General features: G+C 41.3%; 1 long non-coding RNA gene across 1 annotated transcript in view; it reads left to right on the plus strand.

Annotated features, from left to right (window-relative positions):
• The first annotated feature begins 2984 nt into the window (after positions 1 to 2984).
• The window catches only part of LOC121871504, a 72184-nt gene continuing 50675 nt past the window's right edge, over positions 2985 to 24493 (plus strand). The window contains exon 1 of the long non-coding RNA XR_006089883.1: positions 2985 to 3321. This is a non-coding gene — a long non-coding RNA (uncharacterized LOC121871504). The remainder of the gene's footprint in view (positions 3322 to 24493) is intronic.

Here is a 24493-nt window from a genome sequence, read left to right on the forward strand (position 1 = left end):
TGTAGAGGGAAATAATATAAATGTTTTGATATTCGATGGGGTGATGGTTGTAGGGTGATGGGTGAAGGGTGATGGTTTTAGGGTAATGGTTGTAGGGTGATGGGTGAAGGGTGATGGTTTTAGGATAATATAATGGTTGTAGGGTGATGGGTGTAGGGTGATGGTTGTAGGGTGATGGTTGTAGGGTGATGGTTGTAGGGTGATGGTTGTAGGGTAATGGTTGTAGGGTGATGGTTGTAGGGTGATGGTTATAGGGTGATGGTTGTAGGGTAATGGTTGTAGGGTGATGGTTGTAGGATGATGGTTGTAGGGTGATGGGTGCAGGGTATTAGGTGTAGGGTGATGGATGTAGGGTGATGGTTGCAGGGTGATGGGTGGAGGGTGATGGTTGTGGGGTGATGGGTGTAGGGTAATGGGTGTAAGTTAATGGGTGTAAGGTAATGGGTGTAAGATGACGGGCGTAGGGTGACAGGTGACAAGTATAAGGTGACGGCTGTTAGACGACGGGTGTAGGGTGACAAGTGACGAGCGTAGGGTAATGGGTGTAAGATGACGGGTGTAGGGTGACAGGTGACGAGCGTAGGGTAATGGGTGTAAGGTAATGGGTGTAAGATGACGGGTGTAGGGTGACAGGTGACGAGCGCAGGGTAATGGGTGTAAGATGACGGGTGTAGGGTGACAGGTGATGGGTGACGGATGTGTGGAGGCAACGTAATCATTAAGGTTATTACCAAGATGCCTAACAACCTAACTTTCCCTAGTACCATCGAAACAGGTAATCTCTCTCTCTCTGTCTACCTGTCTACCTGTCTTTCTATTATATTAACGTTTCCTAGTTTTCGTTCATTTTCTTTTACTTCCGCCTAACCTAACCTAACCTAACCTATCTGTAGATTTATTGTATTTATCTATGTATCTGATCTACTTACCTAGCAACTTCTTATTTATTGGTTATGTCAGATACAGAATATACAGTTTACTGGAATATTATTGACATTAAGATTTTAGAGAGAAAATGGTTTTGTCTACGGACCGTAACCCTCATTTAAGGTTTTGACAGAAATATCTTGACTAAGATTCACCACATATTTTAAGACAGATGACATCATTGGTAACTATTCTACCACACCAGTTACTTTATGCTTCCCTAAGGCCAAATGTTGACAAATGTTGTTTGAGATGGAGAAATGTCCACTCAGGATGGCAAGTGTGTATTCATGGACATAAATGTCAAATTTGTTTGGTCATTTGTCACTTGAATATGCGAACGGCCGATTCAAATACTGTTTGTCGAAAGTTTGCTTTAAGTCTAAATAAAACTATTATAAGTCGTTTTAGGCATAAAATTTGGCCTTAACGCGAGAAATATTGAAATCAAATGAAAAATTTCGAGTAATTCATCGACTTGCCTTTTTTTATTAAAAAAAAAGTCAATGAGGCGTGAAAAAAGGTGTAGACATGGTCACAAGTATTCATTTACTATGACTGGTAAAGTTGTAACGTGAAGACTGATAATTTACATGTCAGAGTGTGTGACAGTGCGTTGAAGAGAGTGAGTGGGAGAGTGCATAGGAAAATAAATGGGAGGAAAAGAGTGTGTGGCAAACAGTGAGAGGAAGAGAGACAGTAGGAGAGTGTGTGTGGGAGGAAGGCAGAGAAGGAGAGAGTGTGTGGGAGGGAGAGGGTGTTCTGAGAGAGTGCAAAGGAGTGTGCGTGGGAAAGTGAGTGCATGGGGGGGGTGTATGGAGAGAGAGAGAGAGAGAGAGAGAGAGAGAGAGAGAGAGAGAGAGAGAGAGAGAGAGAGAGAGAGAGAGAGAGAGAGATCCTTCCAAGTATTTTCCACCAAAATTTCTTAAGGCGTAAAAAATCGACCAAAGTTTCCTAAGACTCACCAAAGACTAGAAAATAAAGGTCGCCATAAAATATTACATCATGCTTTCAGAATTCAATTTTCCCGCCAAAAACGAGAAGAAATTGTAAACATGGCAGGGGAACAAACTATTTATTTAAGTATTTTTTTATCTTCGGTAACAATAATTATATTTTCTCATTTGTAAAGAGGAAATGAAAAACTGATGAAAGTAAAATTTATAAAACTTTTATCATCTGCGTTCGTGTGGAGTTTGTCGTATACGTTTGAACTGTACATTGGTGGATCTGAAGGGAAACCTCCGATCTTGAACTATAAACATCGTTCAGTCAAGTCAGGAAAAACGGGCGAACATTGGGCTAACCAAATTATTTTTCCTTTCTGATGGTCGGCAACGTTTATTAAAAATATTTATGAAAAAAATCCCCTCTCGCGCGAAAAAAAAAAATCTTCAGTTAGGTCAGAGCAAGCGGGCTGGCAGCGGGCCGACTAAACGTAATCAAAAAATAAATAAAAATGGTGATGGACGGCACAGGGAATTTTACTCCCAGATCTCGTCCGTGTTTACCTTCATGAAAGATGTAGAAAAAAAATATATATTGGTCCTTGCAGTGATATTGAAAGACTCTACCCCCGACAAAAACAACACATATGTCTAGGTATATTATTTCCATCATGGCAACAGTACAATATAACGTTATCCATACCATTATTATTTTTGCTTGGTTAGTAATGTACCAAGACATAGAGGTCATACTGGTGTATACTCTTAACACGGGAGGGGAGGTCGACAGCTCAGCGAGAGAGAGAGGGAGAGGGAGAGAGGGGAATCTTTCGGGCTGCAGTTAACGGGATTCGATTGAGCCTCCCTCACAATCGAACAATAAAATCGATGCCCGAATACCACAGAGTGAACAAACGGCGTTCAGCCACTCCCTGTAAACACACGGCACGAGCGGACTTTAAGATATGGTGGAGTAATTTACGGTAAAATGAATACGAATATCCTCGCCGTGACTGGCAACTGATCCCGTCCGACTCCCCCACCGACTGGATCGTTACTGGCTCTTCCTCGCGCCGCCCCCACCCCCTGTGAACCGGTTACTCTCTTATCGACATCCTTCTATTCCGCTATTGATTAGTAAAGGCGATTTATTCATTCTAAAATCATGCAGGAGGACCCCCCTTTGCCTCACGGACAAATAGCAAAGCGTGGGAAAGAGGTGGCAGGACGAGGTGTGGGCGGTACATAGAAATAAGCAACCTCGGCTGGAATGAGTATGTGCGGGGAGGGCGTGGCGTGGAAGGAAGAGCCACAGGGAAGGGAGTAGTATGGTAGCCAGTGTGGAGGTGGGGGAGCACTGGTGAACCGTGTGCAACCTTAAACTTCTTAATACAACATAAACACTCAGGTTAGGATTAATGTCAGGATGCAGCCACCTCCAAGAAAGGTAAGTCCATTTAAAGACAGGTTATCTCCCTCTCTTGTGTGCCTCTCCTAGTGGTTATGACTTAAAAAATGTCTTGTTTTTGGAAGTGGAAGGTGAATGAGCTCGGAAGAGACCCTGTGGTTAGGATTAAGTCAACATGGAGCGTGATTATACCTATTGGCATTGACAATAGATCAATGGAATCTGGTCATAAAGTTCACTGGTATTTGTTTTGGGCGATCAGCTGAGCCCAAAGGTTGGGATGACTTGTGACGTGTGAGAAGTTTACGTCAATTATGCACTGTGTAGGGTTCGAGAACCTGCACCCACGATGTCATAAAGTAGGCTGACTGCAGGCCCGCATACAACACTCACTCACCAGGTCATGGTATTCATGGGAATCTTCACTCACTACTTAATAATTCAACTTTGTTTCCCCTCCGCTCACGAAACGCATCCAATGACTCTGACCACGGCGACTGACCCCAGAGAACCCTACTCTTATTTTCCTCTATATTACCTATAAATTACCGATTATCATAGCTTTACTTAACCCCATATAACGTGAAAACCTCATAAAATACATATATATATAATTAAACACACTATGAACGTTCTTAGTTCAGCCCTTCGTGTCCAAACGTGAGACGAAGTATGGACGATTATCCACCGCCACGGGTTATACCAAGTGATGTAATTGCGTTTCTGGAAAGCGATTTTTTTGTGGTAAATATCTCTTATGTCTTGCGGACGAAATATGAGGAAACACAATACGATAATGAATAGGAAATACGAGGAAAACAAAGGAGTGAAACTATGATTGCTCTCTCGTCATATCCGGTTTAATAAACGTTTCATTTCGTCAGCGGTAAATGAAAAGAGGTGAGGAAGATAATGGAATAACACTTGAATAAACTTGTGGGTGAAGAAGAGGGTGAAGGAGTAGGGGGAGAGGGTGAAGTAGTAGGGGAGAGGGTGAAGTAGTAGGGTGAGAGGGTGAACTAGTAGGGTGAAGTAGTAGAGGGGAGAGGGTGAAGTAGTAGGGGAGAGGGTGAAGCAGTAGGGTGAGAGGGTGAAGTAGTAGGGTGAAGTAGTAGAGGGGAGAGGGTGAAGTAGTAGGGGAGAGGGTGAAGCAGTAGGGTGAGAGGGTGAAGTAGTAGGGGAGAGGGTGAAGCAGTAGGGTGAGAGGGTGAAGTAGTAGGGTGAAGTAGTAGAGGGGAGAGGGTGAAGCCTCACCATTTCATCCATCTTACAACATAATCAATAACCCTACTTAGGTTTTTATGTGTACCTCTACCCCCCCTTGTAATTAGCCACCTCTACCCCCCCCTTGTAGTGGCCACCTCTACCTCTTGTAGTGGCCACACGCTACCCCCTCTTGTAGTGGCCACACCTCTACCCCCCTCTTGTAGTGGCCACCTCTACCCCCCATGAGTAGCCACACCTCTACCCCCTCTTGTAATTAGCCACACCTCCCCCTCTTGTAGTAGCCACACACTCTACCCCCTCTTGTAGTAGCCCACACACACTCTACCCCCTCTTGTGATGGCCACACACTCTACCCCCTCTTGTGGTGGCCACACATCTACCCCCTCTTTTTGGTGGCCACACCCCTCTACCCCCGCTCTTGTAGTGGCCACATCTCTACCCCCTCTTATGGTGGCCACACGTCTACCTATCTTGTAGTGGCCCTTATCTACCCCTTCTTGTAGTGGCGCACATCCTGCCTATCTTGTAGTGGCCACACACTCTACCCCTTCTTGTGAGAAGGTGGCCACATCTACCCCATCTTGTAGTGGCCCACCTCTACCCCTTCTTGTAGTGTACACATCTACCTATCTTGTGGTGTGCACCTCTGCCTTCGTGGTGTGCATCTGCCCCCCTCTTGTAGTATTTTGTCTACCCCGTATTGTAGTGGCCACATCCCTCTTGTAGTGTACACACTGCCCCTTCATGCTTAATTGGCCACATCTACCCTCTTGTGAGTAATCTGCCCTTCTTGTAGTGGCCACACATCTTCCCCCTCTTGTAGTGGCCACACCTCTACCCCTTCATGTAGTGGCCACACCTCTACCCCTTCTTGTAGTGGCCACACATCTTCCCCCTCTTGTAGTGGCCACACCTCTACCCCTTCATGTAGTGGCCACACATCTACTCCCTGTTGTAGAGGTCACACCTCTGTATTCCCTTTTGATGGTCCTATATCCACAACCTCTTGCGATGGCCACACGCCTTATAGTGTTATAGTGGCCACATCTCGACATTTTATTAATGGGATCTAACCTTATTATCTGATTGTGATGGCCACCTTGACAACTTATAGTGGCCAATACTCCACACCCACATGTAGTGCCTACATACATCTATACCAATCTTGCAGAGGCCACATCTCTACATCATCTTGTTGTGACCCACACCTCCTATATTCTTCTGTAGTAGTCACATCTATCTGCACATCCTCTACTGACGAAACCTTTGCACCAGTCTTGTAGTGGCCATACGAGTACAACTACATCATGATGTAGTTGCCACACATTTACAAGATACCAAACCTAGTGACCCTACAGGCAGCGAGTCTTCCTAAATGTTACACACACACACACACACACACACAAAACAGCACTCTTCGATTTGTTTGTTGTTATTGCTTTGAGTATCTATTGAGACATCTTAAGTTACTTTACAACGTTCATAGATACAGTCCTTTGACGTCAACATAAATACTTAGAAATCGTCATAGGTAACTTTAATACGTACAATTTCTTACTGGTATGATTCAGACCTTATTCGAACTGAGACTTATACTTAGAAACGTACTTAAATACCTACTTTACCTAGGCACTTTAGAATTATTTCCTGTTATTGTTTTGGTAACAGTAAAAAACAACTTACAATACTTACAAAAGTTCACTTATATACTACTAGTACTTGTAGCAGTGTGAACGGTACTCTTTAATACACACGCTGACTGTTATTCACGGAGGCACATTAGAATACGTGATTTATTACGTCATATACGCATTTAAAGCTAATTTATTCAAGGATGCGTAATATGTCACTCAATCACCTGAGAGACAGAATGATAGTGTATTATGTGTATGGTATGTATGGTGTATGAAGTAAGTAATGGTGTATGGTGTGTATGATGCATATTGTGAGTAATGGTGTATAATGTGTATGGTGTGTGTTATGTATGTTGTGTATGATGCACGTTGTATATGGTATATATTGTGTATATTGCATGCTGTGTGTGGTGTATGTTGTGTATGGTGAATTTGTTTGTGGTGTATGCTGTGTGTATGGTGTATGCTGTGTGTATGGTGTATGCTGTGTATGTTATATGTGATGGGTAATGTTGTATGTTGTGAATACTGGTGTATGGTATCAGGCAGGTACTTTTCCCAGTCTCTGGATGAGAAATAACAATATATTATTTTTATACACACTTAATCACAGACATGGTACATATATTAACATAGCATATACTTATTTAAGCCATCAATATGCCACTGACTCCTTAGCTTAAAATTTATAAATATCAGTCCGTGTTTATCTAATTACGAAACAGAAAAACAATCCATGGATTATCAAAAGTTTACATAAAAATGTTAGTAGTGTAATAATTATGTTTTTCGATTCGTACAGAGCAAACTTTATTCCTGTGTTTTCAGTTTAGGACACACTAGAGGTTGTTGTGTCCTTAAAACACCCTAAAGGAGTTGTATTCTTTAGTTTGCTAAGGATTCTTGCTAATGTTTTCGGTCGAATTCTTTTTTCTTTTTTTATCTTTCGTATATATATATATATATATATATATACAGTATATATATTTCTCGTGTTCTCTTTTTTTCTATTTACGTCTGTTTCTTGTCTCGCTCTCTTTCAATCACTCATTCTTCTTCTCTCTCTATCTCTATCTCTCTCATTCTATCTTTCTGTTTGTCTCCCTTTCTTTCTCAATCCCATTTTCTCTATAACGTTCTCATTCGCTTTCTCTCTCTCTCTTTCGTTCTTTCTATCTTTCTTTTATTCTCTTTCTATCTCTCTATCTCTATCTTTCTTTCTCTATTTCGTTCTCTCCCTTTTCTGTTTCTCTTCATAACTGACTTCGCAACACAGTGATCGCTTTAACCCACAATAAATACAGTACCTAACCTAACCTAACCTAACCTAACCTAACCTAACCTAACCTAACTTAACCTAACGTGACTTTCATTGTTAAGTTCACTTTAGTGAGTTATTCTGAGGCGTCTTGATATGGAGAGAAATGGTGTGGTGTGGGTGGTGTAGTGGTGTGGGTTGTGGTGTGGGTTGTGGTGTGTGTGTGTGGGTTGTGTAGTGGTGTGGGTTGTGGTGTGTGTGTGTGTGAGAAGTGTGTGGTGTGGGTGGTGTAGTGGTGTGGGTTGTGGTGTGTGGGTGTGTGTGTGTGTGTGTGTGTGTGTGTGGTGTGGGTTGTGTAGCGGTGTGGGTGGTGAGAAGTGTGTTTATGGTGTGGGTGGTGTAGTGGTGTGGGTTGTGGTGTGTGTGTGTGTGTGTGTGTGGTGTGGGTTGTGTAGCGGTGTGGGTGGTGGGTTGGTGTTGTGGTTGGTGGTGTTTGTGATGTAGAATAAATTTCTCCTCACATGAACAAATTTCCAATAAGTTATAGTAATAAAAACCCTAAAATAATAATTAAGGGTTAATTAGACGATGACAATTATTTAGAAAACATTTTACAACTCAGACCAAACTCTCAATAAAAAAAAAATCGGTTTTTCATTCACAAATTTGTCAGAAAATAGTCCGCTAATGAAGGTTTATTTCTCACACCAATGTCACTTTTTTTTTTCATTACAGTAGATCAATAATTCCCAAATAACTTTAAACTTTACACAACACAAAATAAATTAATACTCATTTTCTAGGCGAATATTTGGGATTTTTATTTTGTTTTTTGAAGATTTAACTAAAGCCTTGAAATTTCTTTGAATTTTTAAGGTAAAGAAAAAAAAACCGCGAAATCTTACGGGATTAAAGTAAAAAGAAATAGTGTGTGGGTGGAGGGAGAGGTCAGCTGGCCAGCCCCTCAGTCAATACGTGTAGAGCAGTAGTTCTTGTTGTTGTTCCCGCCAGTGAGTGACCTGTGTTGGCCATGGTCTGTATGTTGTTCCAAGGTGGTGGTGTACACGTCACCCTAAACACACACTTACATTACTCACCCTGTCTTAACCATACACCTTACGTATGTCATCCATTTATCTCCTGAAACTCTCATTTTCCTTACTCGTCTCTACCCACCCCACCCCCACCCCACCCCCCACCCCACCCCTCCTGAAGGTCACTCGAGGTTCACTTTCACTTTTGGGATTCTCAAATCTCATCCGGTTTCTCACTTTCGCCTACAAGTCACTGGTGTCGATTCTTAAGTTACAACAGGAATCAATATTGCCTTCTGACTTGCTGTGACTCTTGTTGCCTTGTGCGTTGTGCTGTGTGTGTGTGTGTGTGTGTGACCAAGGTTTGAATTCTTAGTTAGCATTTGTGTTTCGTTAGACTGATTTGCAGATAGACTGATAGATAAAGACAGACAGACAGACAGACAATAAATACATAGAAATTTATTGTATAGAGAATAATGATAAAATCACAATGCAAAAACGCGTACACAAATAAGTTTCCATGATGATTGAGTGGAGTGTCAGTAAGGTCAAACAAGCACAAACAAGCAATTACCAATAAATAAAAACAGAGAAGGGAACGTCAACATAATGTATTAAAAAACAAACATAATATCTGTTAAGTAATACTCTTACCAATACGTAATAACACAAAAACAGGAAGAAACACAGGTCATTGATTATCCGGCCTTGAAAAAGAAACACCAAGAAAAACTCGCATTAAAAGAAAAAAAAACACTCACTAAGGACAGGAAAGACAGGCATTAGATTACCTAAACACACACAAAAAAAACAAGAGTGTGTAAGAGCTTGTCAATGGCCGAAGCCTCAAGTTGGAAAAAAAAAAAACGTTTCTCACCCGCGTAAAGAATCCATCAATCAGGAATGGGGGCGGGGTGTTGGACCGCTAATATCAGTACAAAATAATACGATATAGTTGTCTTGTGTTGATGAATGAATATAACATAATGGTTTTGTCTCGCTCACACACACACACACACACACACACACACACATAGGGATCTAAAAACAAAATCTTACCGCCTTAAAACCCCTAAGATGATCCCTTAAGGAGTTTGAAAAGAAGAAGTATTATGTTAGTAAAGAGACTACAGCGCGTTAGCCGTGAGATAGGAGGCAATATTATATAAGGGTAGCGGGGAGGTGAACGGGCTTTGGGCTGGCAGGGTCCGGTATGTAATAAGACTGTGGGCTGGGCGATACGTATTATGTGTGGAGGAACTCTCTCTCTCTCTCTCTCTCTCTCTCTCTCTCTCCTTCCTTTGTTCACTTATCCACCTAAAATCTCAAACCACTTTAAGTCATTGTAAATTGTGTAGTGAAGAAAGGCTTAAAGTGTAAGAGTATGAGGCTTCAAGTCTTTATCAAACACTCGTCTAATCACCCTGATTCCTCACCTGATTCCTCCTCAACCTCCCTCCTACCTTCCCTCACCTGATTCCTCCTCAATTCCCTTCCTCCCCCCACCTTCCCTCCTTCCCTAAGCCTCATCATTCTCCCCTCTCTTATCCACTCTCCTTCATCACTCTCACTTCACGTTTCCCACTCACTCAAGGGAAGACACACTTAACAAAAAAAAAAACCTCCTCGATTTTACCTTCAAGGATTTTCTGGAAGGAGGCTGAAAAGTGTTACCAGATCCGCGGTTGGTTTACCTATTGACACTTAGTATTTACCCTCGGAGGTTCTGGTGTTGCTTGGGTCACACCTGGGTCTCTGGTAATACTGTCCAAGCGGTTCCCAGTTTTTACAAGATGTGGCTGAGGCCGAATGTCAGAGAGGCTGCTTTGGTGTCAGTTCATTTCTTACCTTCTTCGACTGACTGACTGATTGGCTGACTGACTGATTAATATATTTCGTGACTGACTTGACGTGGTTGGTTTATTTCCGCGTGATGGAGTTTTTATTTAACTATTTCTTATTATATATGGTGTTTACATACAATCATTGCTGGATTAAACAACAACGAAAGAGGAAATATTAAATGAAGAAGAACAAGTAAACAAAGAAGAAGAATAACAAGAACATCAAGCAAAGGAAGATAAAGTAGATTGAGAATAAGTATAGGAAGAATAGAATTTATGAAGAATGAATAACTCTTCATGTCCCGTTCGCTTTTACACCTCCATACGTAGTGTACAGTAGGTGGTTGCGCGTCCCACCCCGACTACATCACCAACCCGGGGTACAAGGAATACTTATAATATTTGGAGTATTTATGTGATATCAGTTAAAACACTTGTCATATCACCATCGTCTCTCAGTAGCACCACCGTCTGTCCTAACCCACACTAGATTGGGGGGTGACGGAGGCTGAGGTGACACTCCATCATCCTCCTCGTTAGTGATCTCAGCCCTCCACCAGTTGGCTTGTTTGTCACACCTTCCTGGAACTCAAAATATTAGTGATGATGGTGGTAATTAGCTGGTAGATAATGAGATAATTTATTAGAGGCCTTGTTAACGATAGCTACAAGAAGAATAAACTCGTCTTAAATATTATTACCGCGTCATCCAGATCAACATTGTGGTGGCGGGAAGAGGAAAATAGTTTTTATTATGTCCCCTTCTTGAGTTGTTCCTACTATTGCCTTTAACCTTAACGTTTTCTACGACGAAAGTTTACAATCTATCGTAATTAAATCTCGGTAGTGTAAATTGGGCACCGGATTCTGGAAGATTTGTATGATAAATATTCCACTAATTGGACAGGTGGAACTCCGTGTACACCTGGACGGTAATAGTTGGAAGATATGACTACCAACATCTCGACCAAAATAAACGTCGACCATTCCACCAAGAGTGTGTTGTGGTTTGTTTATTCCAGAATGAGGATGTGAGTACTTCTTTGGCCACAGGACAACCTTGGAGGAGGAGGAGGAGGACCATGGTCTTCCTCCAACATGGTCGTCCTCCAGCATAGTTGTCCTCCAGTATAGTTGTCCTCCAGCATAGTCGTGCTTCAATATGATCGTTCTTTGACATGAGTGTTCACCAGCATAGTTGTCCTCTAATATGTTCGTCCTCCAACATGGTCGTCCTGCAGCATAGTCGTCCTTTAGTATAGTCGTCCTCCAATATGTTCGTCCTCCAACATGGTCGTCCTGCAGCATAGTCGTTCTCTAGCATAGTCGTCCTCCAATATGTTCGTCCTCCAATATGTTCGTCCTCCAATATGTCCGTCCTCCATCATGGTCGTCCTCCAACATGGTCGTCCTCCATCATGGTCGTCCTCCATCATGGTCGTCCTCCAACATGGTCGTCCTCCAACAAGATCGACCAGGGAACATCAACAAGTGACTAGTTTGTTTACTCTGTTATATTATATCCCGTTACTTACTTAATTAGCTATATATCCTCTTACATATATCCTGATACTTTCTTAATTATATATTTTTTTACTTACTGTATACTCATTAATTTATTTACTTACTTAAATATCCTTATTTTATTACCAACTTATTTCCAAATTATCTTATTTCCCCTATCTCTCATTTCGTCTTCATTATCTACATTTTTTCTTGCTAACATTCACTATGATGCAATACGCTCCTACACTAAACATAATATATTCTCTTAATGAGCCCCCAGTCCTAATTGGCACCAGTGCAACGGAACAACACCCTAATGAATCCCTGATCCTAATAAGCTTTAATTCTAACGTTTAGATTCGGGTGGGATTGCAGCTATTAGGATTGTAGCCCGTTTAATACTTAGTCCTAACATATAGTCGGCTGTGTGTGTGTGTGTGTGTGTGTGTGTGTGTGTGTGTGTGTGTGTGTGTGTCCGTCTGTCTGTCCGTCTGTCTGTCTGGTCTCTGAGCCACGTCCTCGCCTCCCTGATTACTCTTCATTACCGCCTGTCATCCAAAACACTTTCCCTTATTCTCATTCCGTCATTCCCTCACACTCACATGTACACCGTGACCTAAGTGGCGCTAAATACGTGACCTCTGTCGTAACCTTTGACCTCCGTACCAAAAATCAGAAATATCCTTCCGTTCTATGACATTTAGGCCAAGTGACCTTCGTGTTGATTTCGTGACCTTTGACCCAAGATCCTGGTGTGAATTGTTGGTGAAAAAGTGACCGTGTTCTTTTGGCGGCTGTAGGTTAATTGTGATTTTTTTTTCACCTCTGGCAGTGTTAAGAGCTTGTTGGAATATCAAAGACCTTTATGTAAATTCCAATATGCTATCTGTAAATTTCGAGATTTTTTTTTTTGCTTTTTGCAATTTTATAGAGTTTTTGCAAATTTTAAGAGGTTTATGTATATTTTAAAACCATATTGCAAATTCCATGATCTTTCTTTTTGCAAATTTTATCATCTTTACATCTTTCAATAGTTTCATGCAGTTTCCAAGAGCTTTTTTTGCGAATTTCATAACCATCCTGTAAGTTCCTGAATTCTCTGTAGATTTCAAAAGTTTTCTGTAATTTCTCCTTAAACTATATACCTGTACGTCCTTCTTGAATTAAAATATAACTCTTGAACCACAACAATCCTCTTGAAACAACAATCCTCTTGAACAACAACAATCCTCTTGAACCACAACAATCCTCTTGAACAACAACAATCCTCTTGAACCACAACAATCCTCTTGAAACAACAATCCTCTTGAACAACAACAATCCTCTTGAACAACAACAATCCTCTTGAACGACAACATTTCTCTCGAACCACAACAATCCTCTTGAACCACAACAATCCTCTTGAACAACAACAATCCTCTTGAACAACAACAATCCCCTTGAACAACAACAATCCTCTTGAACCACAACAATCTTCTTGAACCACAACAATTCTCTCGAACAACAACAATCCTCTTGAACCACAACAATCCTCTTGAACCACAACAATTCTCTCGAACAACAACAATCCTCTTGAACAACAACAATCCTCTTGAACCACAACAATCCTCTTGAACCACAACAATCCTCTTGAACCACAACAATTCTCTCGAACAACAACAATCCTCTTGAACCACAACAATCCTCTTGAACCACAACAATTCTCTCGAACAACAACAATCCTCTTGAACAACAACAATCCTCTCGAACCACAACAATCCTCTTGAACTACAACAATCCTCTTGAACCACAACAATCCTCTTAAATTATAATAAAACCTATTATCTAAATCATCACAATCATCATCAATTCCAACACTAACCTAACCTAACCTAACCCAACCTAATCTAACCCATAAATTATCTCGTTCCTATTATTATCCTACGTATCCTCACACTCCTCCTCAGAGACTCCTTCAAGGGTCCTACAGGATCAGACACGTGTACCTTTTTGATCCCTCTGTGATTACATTTAATTCTCCTCAAAATTGGCAACTCTCACGAGGATCTCAAACCAATCCTGTAGTTAAGATGGTGTGGGGTTGTCGTAGTCCGTCTGTGTGTAGGTGTGAGGGACGATACTCTGTTACACCTGTGGAGATTATTATTACAGGTGAGGGAATGTTCTATTTTCAGGTGTGGAAGTTGATATTATTACAGATGTTGGATAACGTTATTATACCTGTAGGTGTGGAGATTATTATTACAGGTGTGGGATTGTTCTATTTTCAGGTGTGGAAGTTGATGTAATTACAGATGTGGGAATACGTTATTACAGGTGTGGGATATTTTGTTGCAGGTGTGGGGATATTTGTTATAGTTTGGGAAATAATTGATATAGGTGTGGAAATATTTCTTACAGGTGAAAGATTGCTATGATACACCTGTAAAGTTTGCCACATGTTTGGAAATAATTTTTACATGTATGAGATACTTGATACAGGTGTGGAGATACTTGTTACAGGTGTAAGATATACGTCATTGCAGGTGTTGGTTTGCAGGTTTGGAGAGGAGAATGTAAATTATTAATGCAAATATGGGATTAATTAGAAACACCTTTCACAGGTGTGGGAGCCGATTATGTACCTGTATATCATTAAATCACCAAGGGAAATCTATCATGCTGTCATGCTGTTATTCTGTCATGCTGTCGTTCTATCATGCTGTTATTCTGTCATGCTGTTATTCTGCCATGCTGTCGTTCTGCCATGCTGTCGTTCTGCCATGCTGTTACTCTGTCATGCTGTCCATCTGTCATGCTGTTATTCTATCATGCTGTTATTCTGTCATGCTGTTATTCTGTCATGCTGTCATTCTGTCATGCTGTCCCTCTGTCATGCTGTCCTGTCATGATGTTTTTCTGTCATGCTGCTATTCTGTCATGCTGTCCTTCTGTCATGCTGTCCTTCTGTCATGATATTATTCTGTCATGCTGTTATTCTGTCATGCTGTCCTTCTGTCATGCTGTCCTTCTGTCATGATATTATTCTGTCATGCTGTTATTCTGTCATGCTGTCCTTCTGTCATGCTGTCCTTCTGTCATGATATTATTCTGTCATGCTGTTATTCTGCCATGCTGTCGTTTTGCCATGCTGTTATTCTATCATGCTGTTATTCTGTCATGCTGTCCTTCTGTCATGCTGTCGTTCTGCCATGCTGTTATTCTGTCATGATGTTATTCTGTCATGCTGTCATTTTGTCATGCTGTCCCTCTGTCATGCTGTCCTTCTGTCATTGTTATTCTGTCATGCTGTTATTCTGCCATGCTGTCGTTCTGCCATGCTGTTATTCTATCATGCTGTTATTCTGTCATGTTGTTATTCTGTCATGCTGTTATTCTACCATGCTGTTATTCTGTCATGCTGTCGTTCTGCCAGGCTGTTATTCTGTCGTGCTATCCTTCTGTCATGATGTTATTCTGTCATGCTGTTATTCTGTCATGCTGTCCTTCTGTCATGATGTTATTCTGTCATGCTGTTATTCTGTCATGAAGTCATTCTGTCATGCTGTCCCTCTGTCAAGCTGTCATACATCATTCAGGCTTGGAGTGACCCTCGAACTCAACTGGAAACAGTATTATGTAATTCACTCTCTCGATTTTTTTTATTCCCACAAACAACACAAACGACTCGAACACATCCCATTCAATTTACGATGCAATTTTAAAATAAAAAATCGTACATGTTGAAAATAATATCGAATACGGACCAACGAATATAAATATAATGGAATTTAATCGTCAACTAAAAGACTTTATTTTTGTTTGTAAATTAATTAAACTTTTACAATGTTTTCAGGTCAATGTTCCTCTTCGTCATGCAGCAGTCTGGCAGCTATCCAGGTTTTGTGTGTCGTGTGCTTGGTGGTACAGACACAACCTAAAATCAATACCTATTTGGCACTCTAAACAGGGCCAAATCTCGACTTTGGGAGGACGAGAGAGAGAGAGAGAGAGAGAGAGAGAGAGAGAGAGAGAGATCTGTATCGCTGAGTGATTGTGTCTTTGCCAGTCGGTCAAAGAATGGGGGGAGGCGGATGTAGATCAAAGAGCACCTGAGGGAGGCAGCTGAGGAGAGGCTAGGTTAGAATGTGGCTAATCGTGGTGATGGTGGTAGTGGAGCTGCTTGTAGTGGTGGTGCTGGTAATGATGGTGATGATGGTGGTAATGGAGCTGGTGGTGATGGTGCTAGTAATGATGGTGGTGATGGAGGTGGTTGTGGTGATACAGGTAGTGTTGGTTTTTAATGGTAGTGTTAATGATTATGGTTGTAGAGGTGGTTGTTGTACTGGTAATTGTAGTTGTGGCTTTGATGATGATGGTGGTGATGGTGGTACTGGCTGTATTGAATTTTATATACAGTTTTTTAATTCTGCAGCGAGAATTGGCTGGTTTATCGTACACCCCACACTCATGCTGTGTGAGCTGTAGCGCAAAAAGGATTACAGAGCATAGAGTATAGAGTATAGAGTGTGACAAAACCTCTTCACAGTAACTCACGTATATTATTGCTGGATATAATCTATAGCATCCGTTTTCTCCGCATCAACAACTCAGTATTGCACCATAGCACACATGTTATGCTGGGACCTGTCTCTAAAAGGTTCTATTTTCTCACAATTTGAAACATCGTGTCCTAAAAAGCTGTTATATTTCTGTCGTCACACTTTGCATTTTGTATTATCCAGGTATGCATGAGGGGCACACTGGCACAGATACTCGTACACTCGCCTTAGAGTAGCAATGGCAGCCTCTTGTAGTCTACTGATACTGTTACTCTTTTCCTTACACGTATTTGGCTTGAAACATCTCATTCTGGTAGACATTGACTGATGATCGCTTCTAATTATCTGTTGGCTTCGAATTTATTGTCTAAACCTTTCCTAATTACTGTTTTCAGAGTTTTGTGTGGGAAGGAATCCACGACAAATTGACCATAACCTCCTCATTAGTCAGACGAACATAGTTACCTGTGTGTGGCTTCAGCGATAAGTGTGTGACAGAGAGGTGAGGGTGTGAGGAGCAATCATAAAAACAGGAAGTCAGTGATGAAGAGGCAGTAATTTTCTTTTTCTTTTTTTCAAGTTTGAGGACAGTGAGTATGATAGTTATTTCAGTTTGTAAAGTTGATACTCAGTTGTTTATTTCGACTCCTGCTATTGGTTATTACAGCTGGGAGGGTCCTGGTGGTAGAGGGAGGGAGGGGTGATGGAAGGGGATTCTGTGAAGTGGTCAAGAAGGAGATGCTAAAGAATGGCCGCAGGAGAACACCAACCGTCTTCAACTCTGGTATGGTAAAAAAAAAGAAAGTGTTTAGACTCATCAGTTTTCACCCAATTCAAACCATCTTAACACTAAATATCATATTTTTTTTTACCTTAGCCAGACATTGGGCCCAAAAGAGCTGGTCAGTTGGGGGTCAGCATTCTTGCCCACCGATGCTCTGACCATTGCGAAATTTTAACTGTTTCATACGTGCATTCCTGACATTGTTCTGCTGCCGACGATTCTTGCAGTCAGCCTGTTGGATATTATATGAAAAAAAAAACCCAAAACACGAATCATACTTGGTAATTTCTTCTTAAAAGCAACTGGTACATGCTTAAAAGTAGAAAGTAACCTACACATTCTGAAACCTAACATACACACTAAAACTAACAAACGCACTCTAAAATTAACGTACGAACTCTAAAACTAGCAAACACACACTAAAACTGACAAAACACACTCTAAAACTAACAAACACCTTCTAAAACTAACAAACACACTCTAAAACTAACAAACACACTCTAAAATTAACATACGCACACTAAAACTAACAAACACACTCTAAAACTGACAAAACACACTCTAAAACTAACAAACACCTTCTAAAACTCACAAACGCACTCTAAAGTTAACATACGCACTCTAAAACTAACAAACACACTCTAAAACTGAAAAACACACTCTAAAACTAACAAACACACTCTAAAACTAACATACACACCCATGACAAGAAGGTCCAACGAGATTAAGCTATTTACTATGAGCCAAGAGCGCTGAATGAGCTTAGAGTGCTGGGTAAGCTTAGAGTGCTAGGTAAGCTTAGAGTGCTGGGTAAGCTTAGAATCCTGGGTGAGGTTAGAGCATTGGGTGACCTAAGAGTCCCGGGTGAGCCAAGAGTGCTGGATGACCTAAGAGCTCTGGATGACCTGAAAACTCTAGATGACCTTAGAGCACTGGATGAGCTATTACTACACGCTCGTATGGTTGATGGTGTTATGCGTGTTATGTGTACCTTTTAGCGTTGCCGAGGTAGGACTTCTCAAGCGCACTAATACCGAGAGATACGTAGACTATACTGAACACACACAGACACACCTTGAAGCTCTGGTGAGACGGAGTTGAATCGCTTTGACGACATTGTGAGAAGAAGTTGTGTATATTGGCGACATTGTGAGAAGAAGTTTGTGAGTTGTGTATATTGGCGACATTGTGAGAGGGAGTTGTGTATATTGGCGACATTGTGAGAGGGAGTTGTATACTTTGACGACATTGTGAGAAGAAGTTGTGAATATTGGCGACATTGTGAGAGGGAGTTGTGTATATTGGCGACGTTGTGAGAGGGAGTTGTATACTTTGACGACATTGTGAGAAGAAGTTGTGTATATTGGCGACATTGTGAGAGGGAGTTGTGTATATTGGCGACATTGTGAGCGGGAGTTGGTTGCATTTAATTGTACGAGATAGATGATGTGATATCTTAATAGATTCTATGTTGGAGATGCTTACAAACTCAGCTGCTGGAAAGAAATTCATGAACATTTACAGGTATAATTACTATCATAGCATCCACACAGATTTACACTTCCATTTACCAGGTGAATGTTAACAGGTATTTACAACTGTGTCCTGGGAGGATTTCTACAGCATTAACAGCTCTCGAGAATGTTTGCTCCGCCTTCGAGACAGAGTTTAAGACCCGACTGACATCTTGCTTAATGGAAAGGGTATGTTATAGGAAAAATCTTTAGGCTCGGAGGCTCTGAGTATAGGAAAGGGTAGGTGGGTGGAAGAGTTTGGTGGAGCATGACGTGATGGGATTCAACGCGTCCTTCGTGCTGAGGGTAGAGAGATGGTTGAATATTGAAGATAAAATACTGTATTGCTAAAGGCATGAAAGGTAGTGAGGCTGGGATTTAAAGGATAGTGACGCTGGGATTTAAAGGATAGAGTGACGTTGGGATTTAAAGGATAGTGACGCTGAGATTTAAAGAAGAGTGACGCTGAGATTTAAAGGATAGAATGTACAATCTCAGCGTTCCCCTGCCACCTAGTCCTGGAGCTTCTTAGTGAGCCAGTGTCCCTCTCACCCACCAAGATAGAGTCACTTAACACAGACAGGATACTTTATTTAGTTTTGCCCGAATATTTGAGTACTATAATGACTTTTCAACCAACTGTTACTTGACGCAGGCTGGGTTGGGTAAGCAAGTTAAATAGGGAATCAATCCCACACGGTGTTTAGGGTCTTAACACCTACAGTAAATCAATCCCACACAGTGTTTAGGTCCTAAACTTTAGGGTCTTAACACACAGTAAATCAATCCCATATGATATTTACGATTTTAAAAGAGTGATTCAGTCCCACATTTTCCACCTCGATGAGTCGTACCCTGAACCGCTGTGTTGTCAAGTCAATCTAATTAACCGTAACCTCATCATACACCTTTGATCATTAGGTAACTTCTGCTGGCTGAGTCCTGGTACACAACGAGGAAGTATAATAGCTAGAGGAATATAATATGTGTTGTGTATTAATTAGGATACTAAGATTATATATAGGAATTAATAAGGGAAGTTTTATATGCTATTACTTTCGTGGTAACAGTAAGAGGCAAAATGACAAACCTAAACGAGACACACACATACATTTACACACACACACACACACACACACACACACACACACACACACACACACACACACTGGATGTTGGCAAGAGATGTGCGGTGACCGTGACACTGATATAAGACTCCCTGCTGTTACTGTGACCTCAGAATATGAAAGGCTCTTACACTATAATTTCCTCATAACTACATAATACAGAACTAAGTACATAACCTGAAGCTACAGTACAATTATAATTAAATACAATACAATACATAATGCCGTTTATAAGTACAAACGACAAATCGATTTACCTGAACTATATAAGTTTATCTTTGTAGTGAAAAGTGAAGGAAATTGAAAGTTTATAAGTCCGTACGTATGTCTGTTACTTTGATAATAATGATGATGATGATGATGATGATCCTCAGTTAATACAGTGCCATATTTTCCGATACCATATACAGTAACTCTTGACTCCAGATTGCTATCACATAATTATAATAGCTTTACCAACAGACAGAATAGAGAATGGTCACCAGCCACATTGAGAAAGACAGAGAAGAAAGACGCGAATAAATAAGAACAACAAAAGGGGAGGAAAATGCAGCAATTAGTCAGCAGGTAGCAGAGTTGGGATCTGGCACAGCTGAGGGTAGTGGAAATCGATGGAAGGGCCAACCAAGGTACTGTGTCAGGGGCAGCTGTTCACGACCCAACGAAGGCCGGTTCTAAGATCCTTTGTCCCGGTCTCCTCGTGTAGGTAATGGGGTCCCGATTGTGAGGGATGTCTCTCTTTCTGATTCGTAGTATCAAATTGGATCAGTACTATCTCGCGGTATTGTCTCTCTCTCCTGCCCAGGTGGTGACTCTCCTGCCCAGGTGTCGTCTCGTGCAGGAGTGTCTCATTTGTATAAAGGGGTGTCTGACTTTTCTACACACACACATATTAATAATTCCGGCAATAATTGATCCTCGTGTCCGGGGATGGCCGGCCCAAGGGCCACCTATAGGCATAAATTTGTTTAAGGTGTAAAAGCTGTCGCCAACACAACAACCACACCCTAAGTTAACGAGTTGCATGACCCAGTGTCAATGAATAGTCCGAGAAGACCGGACAACTCGCCAACAGCACTGGCTAACCATTACCCCGTAACACGATTTGCAAATCGATTAACATCCAGGTTCCCAGTTACTGCTGGGTAGACAGAGGCAAATAGCGTAAATAAACTTACCTATAGTTTCAACCTGCCCATGAGTCGAAACAGGGATCACTCGCTTGTGAGGCGAGCATTCTGACCATAACACCACAAGTCCCCACACTCATTTGAACACACACACACACACACACACACAAAAGATCAAAACAAAAACATCATGTATTTTTTGGCTACCTGATAAGGAAAATAATGCCACTAAGTATCTATCTTGCACACCTAACACCTCCCACACCTCACAACACCACAACACTCCTTCCTCGCACACAAGAGAAGAGAGATCAAAGACATGTTAAACGGGAGCACTCACCACCATAGCCAGCAGGCGCGTGTCTGGAGGAGGAAGAAAAGGTGAAGGAAGGGAAGTTTACACCAAGGAACAAAGGTTAAACTTTTGAAACACCTGGAGGAAATTTACACATCTGCCACCTTGACACACACTCGTTCTTGCCTCTGAAGGTCTCCCACACGTTGCCCGCCTACGATATCTACAACATTGAAAGAAAATACGACTATTTTATAAGAGTGTATTAGTTTACTTCAGTAGGATAGAAAGTCAGTGTTTTCGTTTTGTTTGTTTATTTGTGTGCAAGTTATTGGTGGATAAATTACTAAAACAAGGATACAACGCCTACCTTCAGAAGAAAAAAAAAACGTATGAATTAACTACCTTATACTTGGGTATATATATAATAAAACTCAAGATGGCGTAGCAACACATATATTCGAAAGGAACAAAAATAACTTCCCGGGGTGACAGGCAACACTATGTTAGAGTAAACGAAGTGCCGGGTTAGGCAGTGGACGAAGGGATGTGGAGTTGGGTAACGAGGGAAGATGGTGCTAAATATCAGAAAGTGTTCACGCTTGTACAATCGCGGACAGACGTTGGCAGACACCGACCTGGAGGTGTACAGACATTGAATATTTGAAATTTTGAAATTAAAGCTTCATAAACAAGTTGTTCTGTTTACCAATAGATGGCGCCGTAGATTATTGCTCTTAAGAGAAGCGCGCCATATTCAGACTCAAAACTTCAAATATTCAATGTCTGTATACCTCCAGGTCGGTGTATCCCTCCTCCTAGTCACAGGCCTGGCATTTGACATTATTAGGGACCTGCCACTCTTTGCCATAAATAGATAAAATGTACCGGGAACTTTCCCCCCACACACTCATCATTCTCTCACTTTATGTAACTTGACAAAACCTATGACCCTTCAGGCTTTTACGCCCTTAATGTACGAGTCATAAAGGCAAGTATGAACCTTTCATGCTTCCCTGTTGGGCGCTGTAAACGCTTCTGCGCTTCACCTTGCACAGGATGTAAGGGGGTGCCCAATAAACTAGCCCCCTCGGGGGCAAATCTGAATCTGAATCCAGGTCGGTGTCTGCCAACGTTTGTCCGTGACTGTACTGTGCATAAGTTGGTATGTAAAGTTAGTAATTTGTTTATATTTGAATTTATGAATTATGCTTGTATATGCGAATTACGATAGATTTAGTGTATTTATCATGCTTATTTTATATTATATATTGTACCTTACTTGTAACCACACATTTTATGAGGCACCGATTTTGACTTTTAATACCCGATTTTGACCATCCTTTTATCCTCACTTTCCTCAATTTCATTTCTTCTTTCTCATCCTTCCTCCCTTATAGTCATACATCATGCACCTGGTGAACGTAGACAGCCCGGGTTGCCACAGAAGTCCGGTTGAAGATGGCAGCTGTGGCCTGATGAAGTCTGTCATCTCTCTCTTCACATGTGTGTGTGTGTGTGTGAATCGTGTGTGTATGTGTGTGTATGTGTCGTGCGTGAGTCGTATGTGTTTGTAGTATGTATGTGTTTATCGTGTGTTTATGTGTGTGTGTGTGTGAGTTATGTGTGTGGGTTGTGTGTATGTGTTACGCAATGGTTTCTGGTTATAGTGATAAATCCCCGTCTGGCAGAGGAGGCCAGTGTGTATATTGTACTGAACGTTTACTCCACCCACCGTGAAAAGCTTGACAAGGCGAAGAGGAATGTAAGGGAAACACTTCATGCACATCAGGTACTGTATGTGTTTGCTGGAAATAATTGCTTAAGGCGTGTTATTAAACGTTGGTTACAGCGAGGGATGATAAGTGTCAGTTACGTGGCTGGGACTTGTTACCTGTGTGAGGTGAGGGACGGGCACTCACCCCAGGACGTGGATGATACAACTTTCTTGCACACAGAGTTAGACAGTACAGTATAGAGAGGGAAAGGTCCATTTGCTATAAAACACTATTTCGGTGTTGGCTGAGTTTGTTGTGGTACTGAGTGTGACTGTGATGGTAAAATCGATTTTGACTGTAATGCCCAACTCTGTTCATTTAAATAACAATGAAAAATATCCAGCACAGAGAGAGAGAGAGAGAGAGAGAGAGAGAGAGAGAGAGAGATTTCCCTTTAAAATAGCAACGCGCTACGCCTCTCCTAGTATCCACGCCCCAGTGACTGAGGTGTAGGCGTTTGGTGTCGATCAATGGACTCCTCTATGAAACACACACACACGGGCTAGGGTTCCTGTGTCTCATTGAGCTTATTCGCCCAGTGTGAAGTGAGAGAAGGTTCTGAGAGAATATTTTGTCTTACTTCTAGTTGTTGATTGAGCTGATGATTAGCATATGAACGTACTAAGAATAACAAGCAAAAGAGAATAAAAATTAATGCTCAATATACATGACCGGTGATTTCAAATGGCTCTAAATTCCACAACAGCAAATTCAAGTTTCTCTCTCTCTCCAAAGGTTACTGTCATGGTTTTATAACACAATCAGGATAAGACATACTGATTTGGAGACTCATTTGTATCTGGGAAAGAATCACTGTAACATGTTTATTGGCTCATGTTTCGGTAACACTTATATCATCATTAGACACTAAGTAAATTATTATGCCCTTCAGTGTTTAGAGATGTAAATAATTTTCCTATCTGTTCGTTGGGAAAGTCTTTTTATGTAAATTATGTGAGGAAGTTACCCCCCCCCCCCACCCCAAAGAAAATGATTTGTATATTCACTTTTTTTTTAAAGTTAAATGGCGTAATTTCTGAAGAGTTACAACTATCTCTTGTTGACCAGTTCAAGTGTAATGGTTGTAATGTTACGTATAGTTGCCGGCAAGATGAAGGGTCACCTCAGGACACGCATCCATGAACACTTAGAAAGATCACCACGAACGACTTACGTAATTGCTAAACTGCCTGTCTCAACACTCCCAACGTGGCCGGCTTGTTGTTGTGTGTGTGCTGGTCAGTAGCTCCTCAGACAGTGTCGTGTACTGGTGTTAATAGTGGCCATCCTACAGGAACATACCGGTGATAATAGTGGCCATCCTACAGGAACATACCGGTGATAATAGTGGCCATCTTACAGGAACATACCGGTGATAATAGTGGCCATCTTACAGGAACATACCGGTGACAATAGTGGCCATCCTACAGGAGCTTTCCCAGTGTAAGCAACCACGAGGTATGCACGGAATTAATATTTTTGAAGGAAATTTTTAGTCAATTTTGATAAGAATATTCCAGAGCTGTTTTAGTAATG

The sequence above is a fragment of the Homarus americanus genome, unplaced genomic scaffold (genome assembly GCF_018991925.1).
Source record: "Homarus americanus isolate GMGI-L3 unplaced genomic scaffold, GMGI_Hamer_2.0 scaffold45698, whole genome shotgun sequence".
NCBI lineage: Eukaryota > Metazoa > Arthropoda > Malacostraca > Decapoda > Nephropidae > Homarus > Homarus americanus.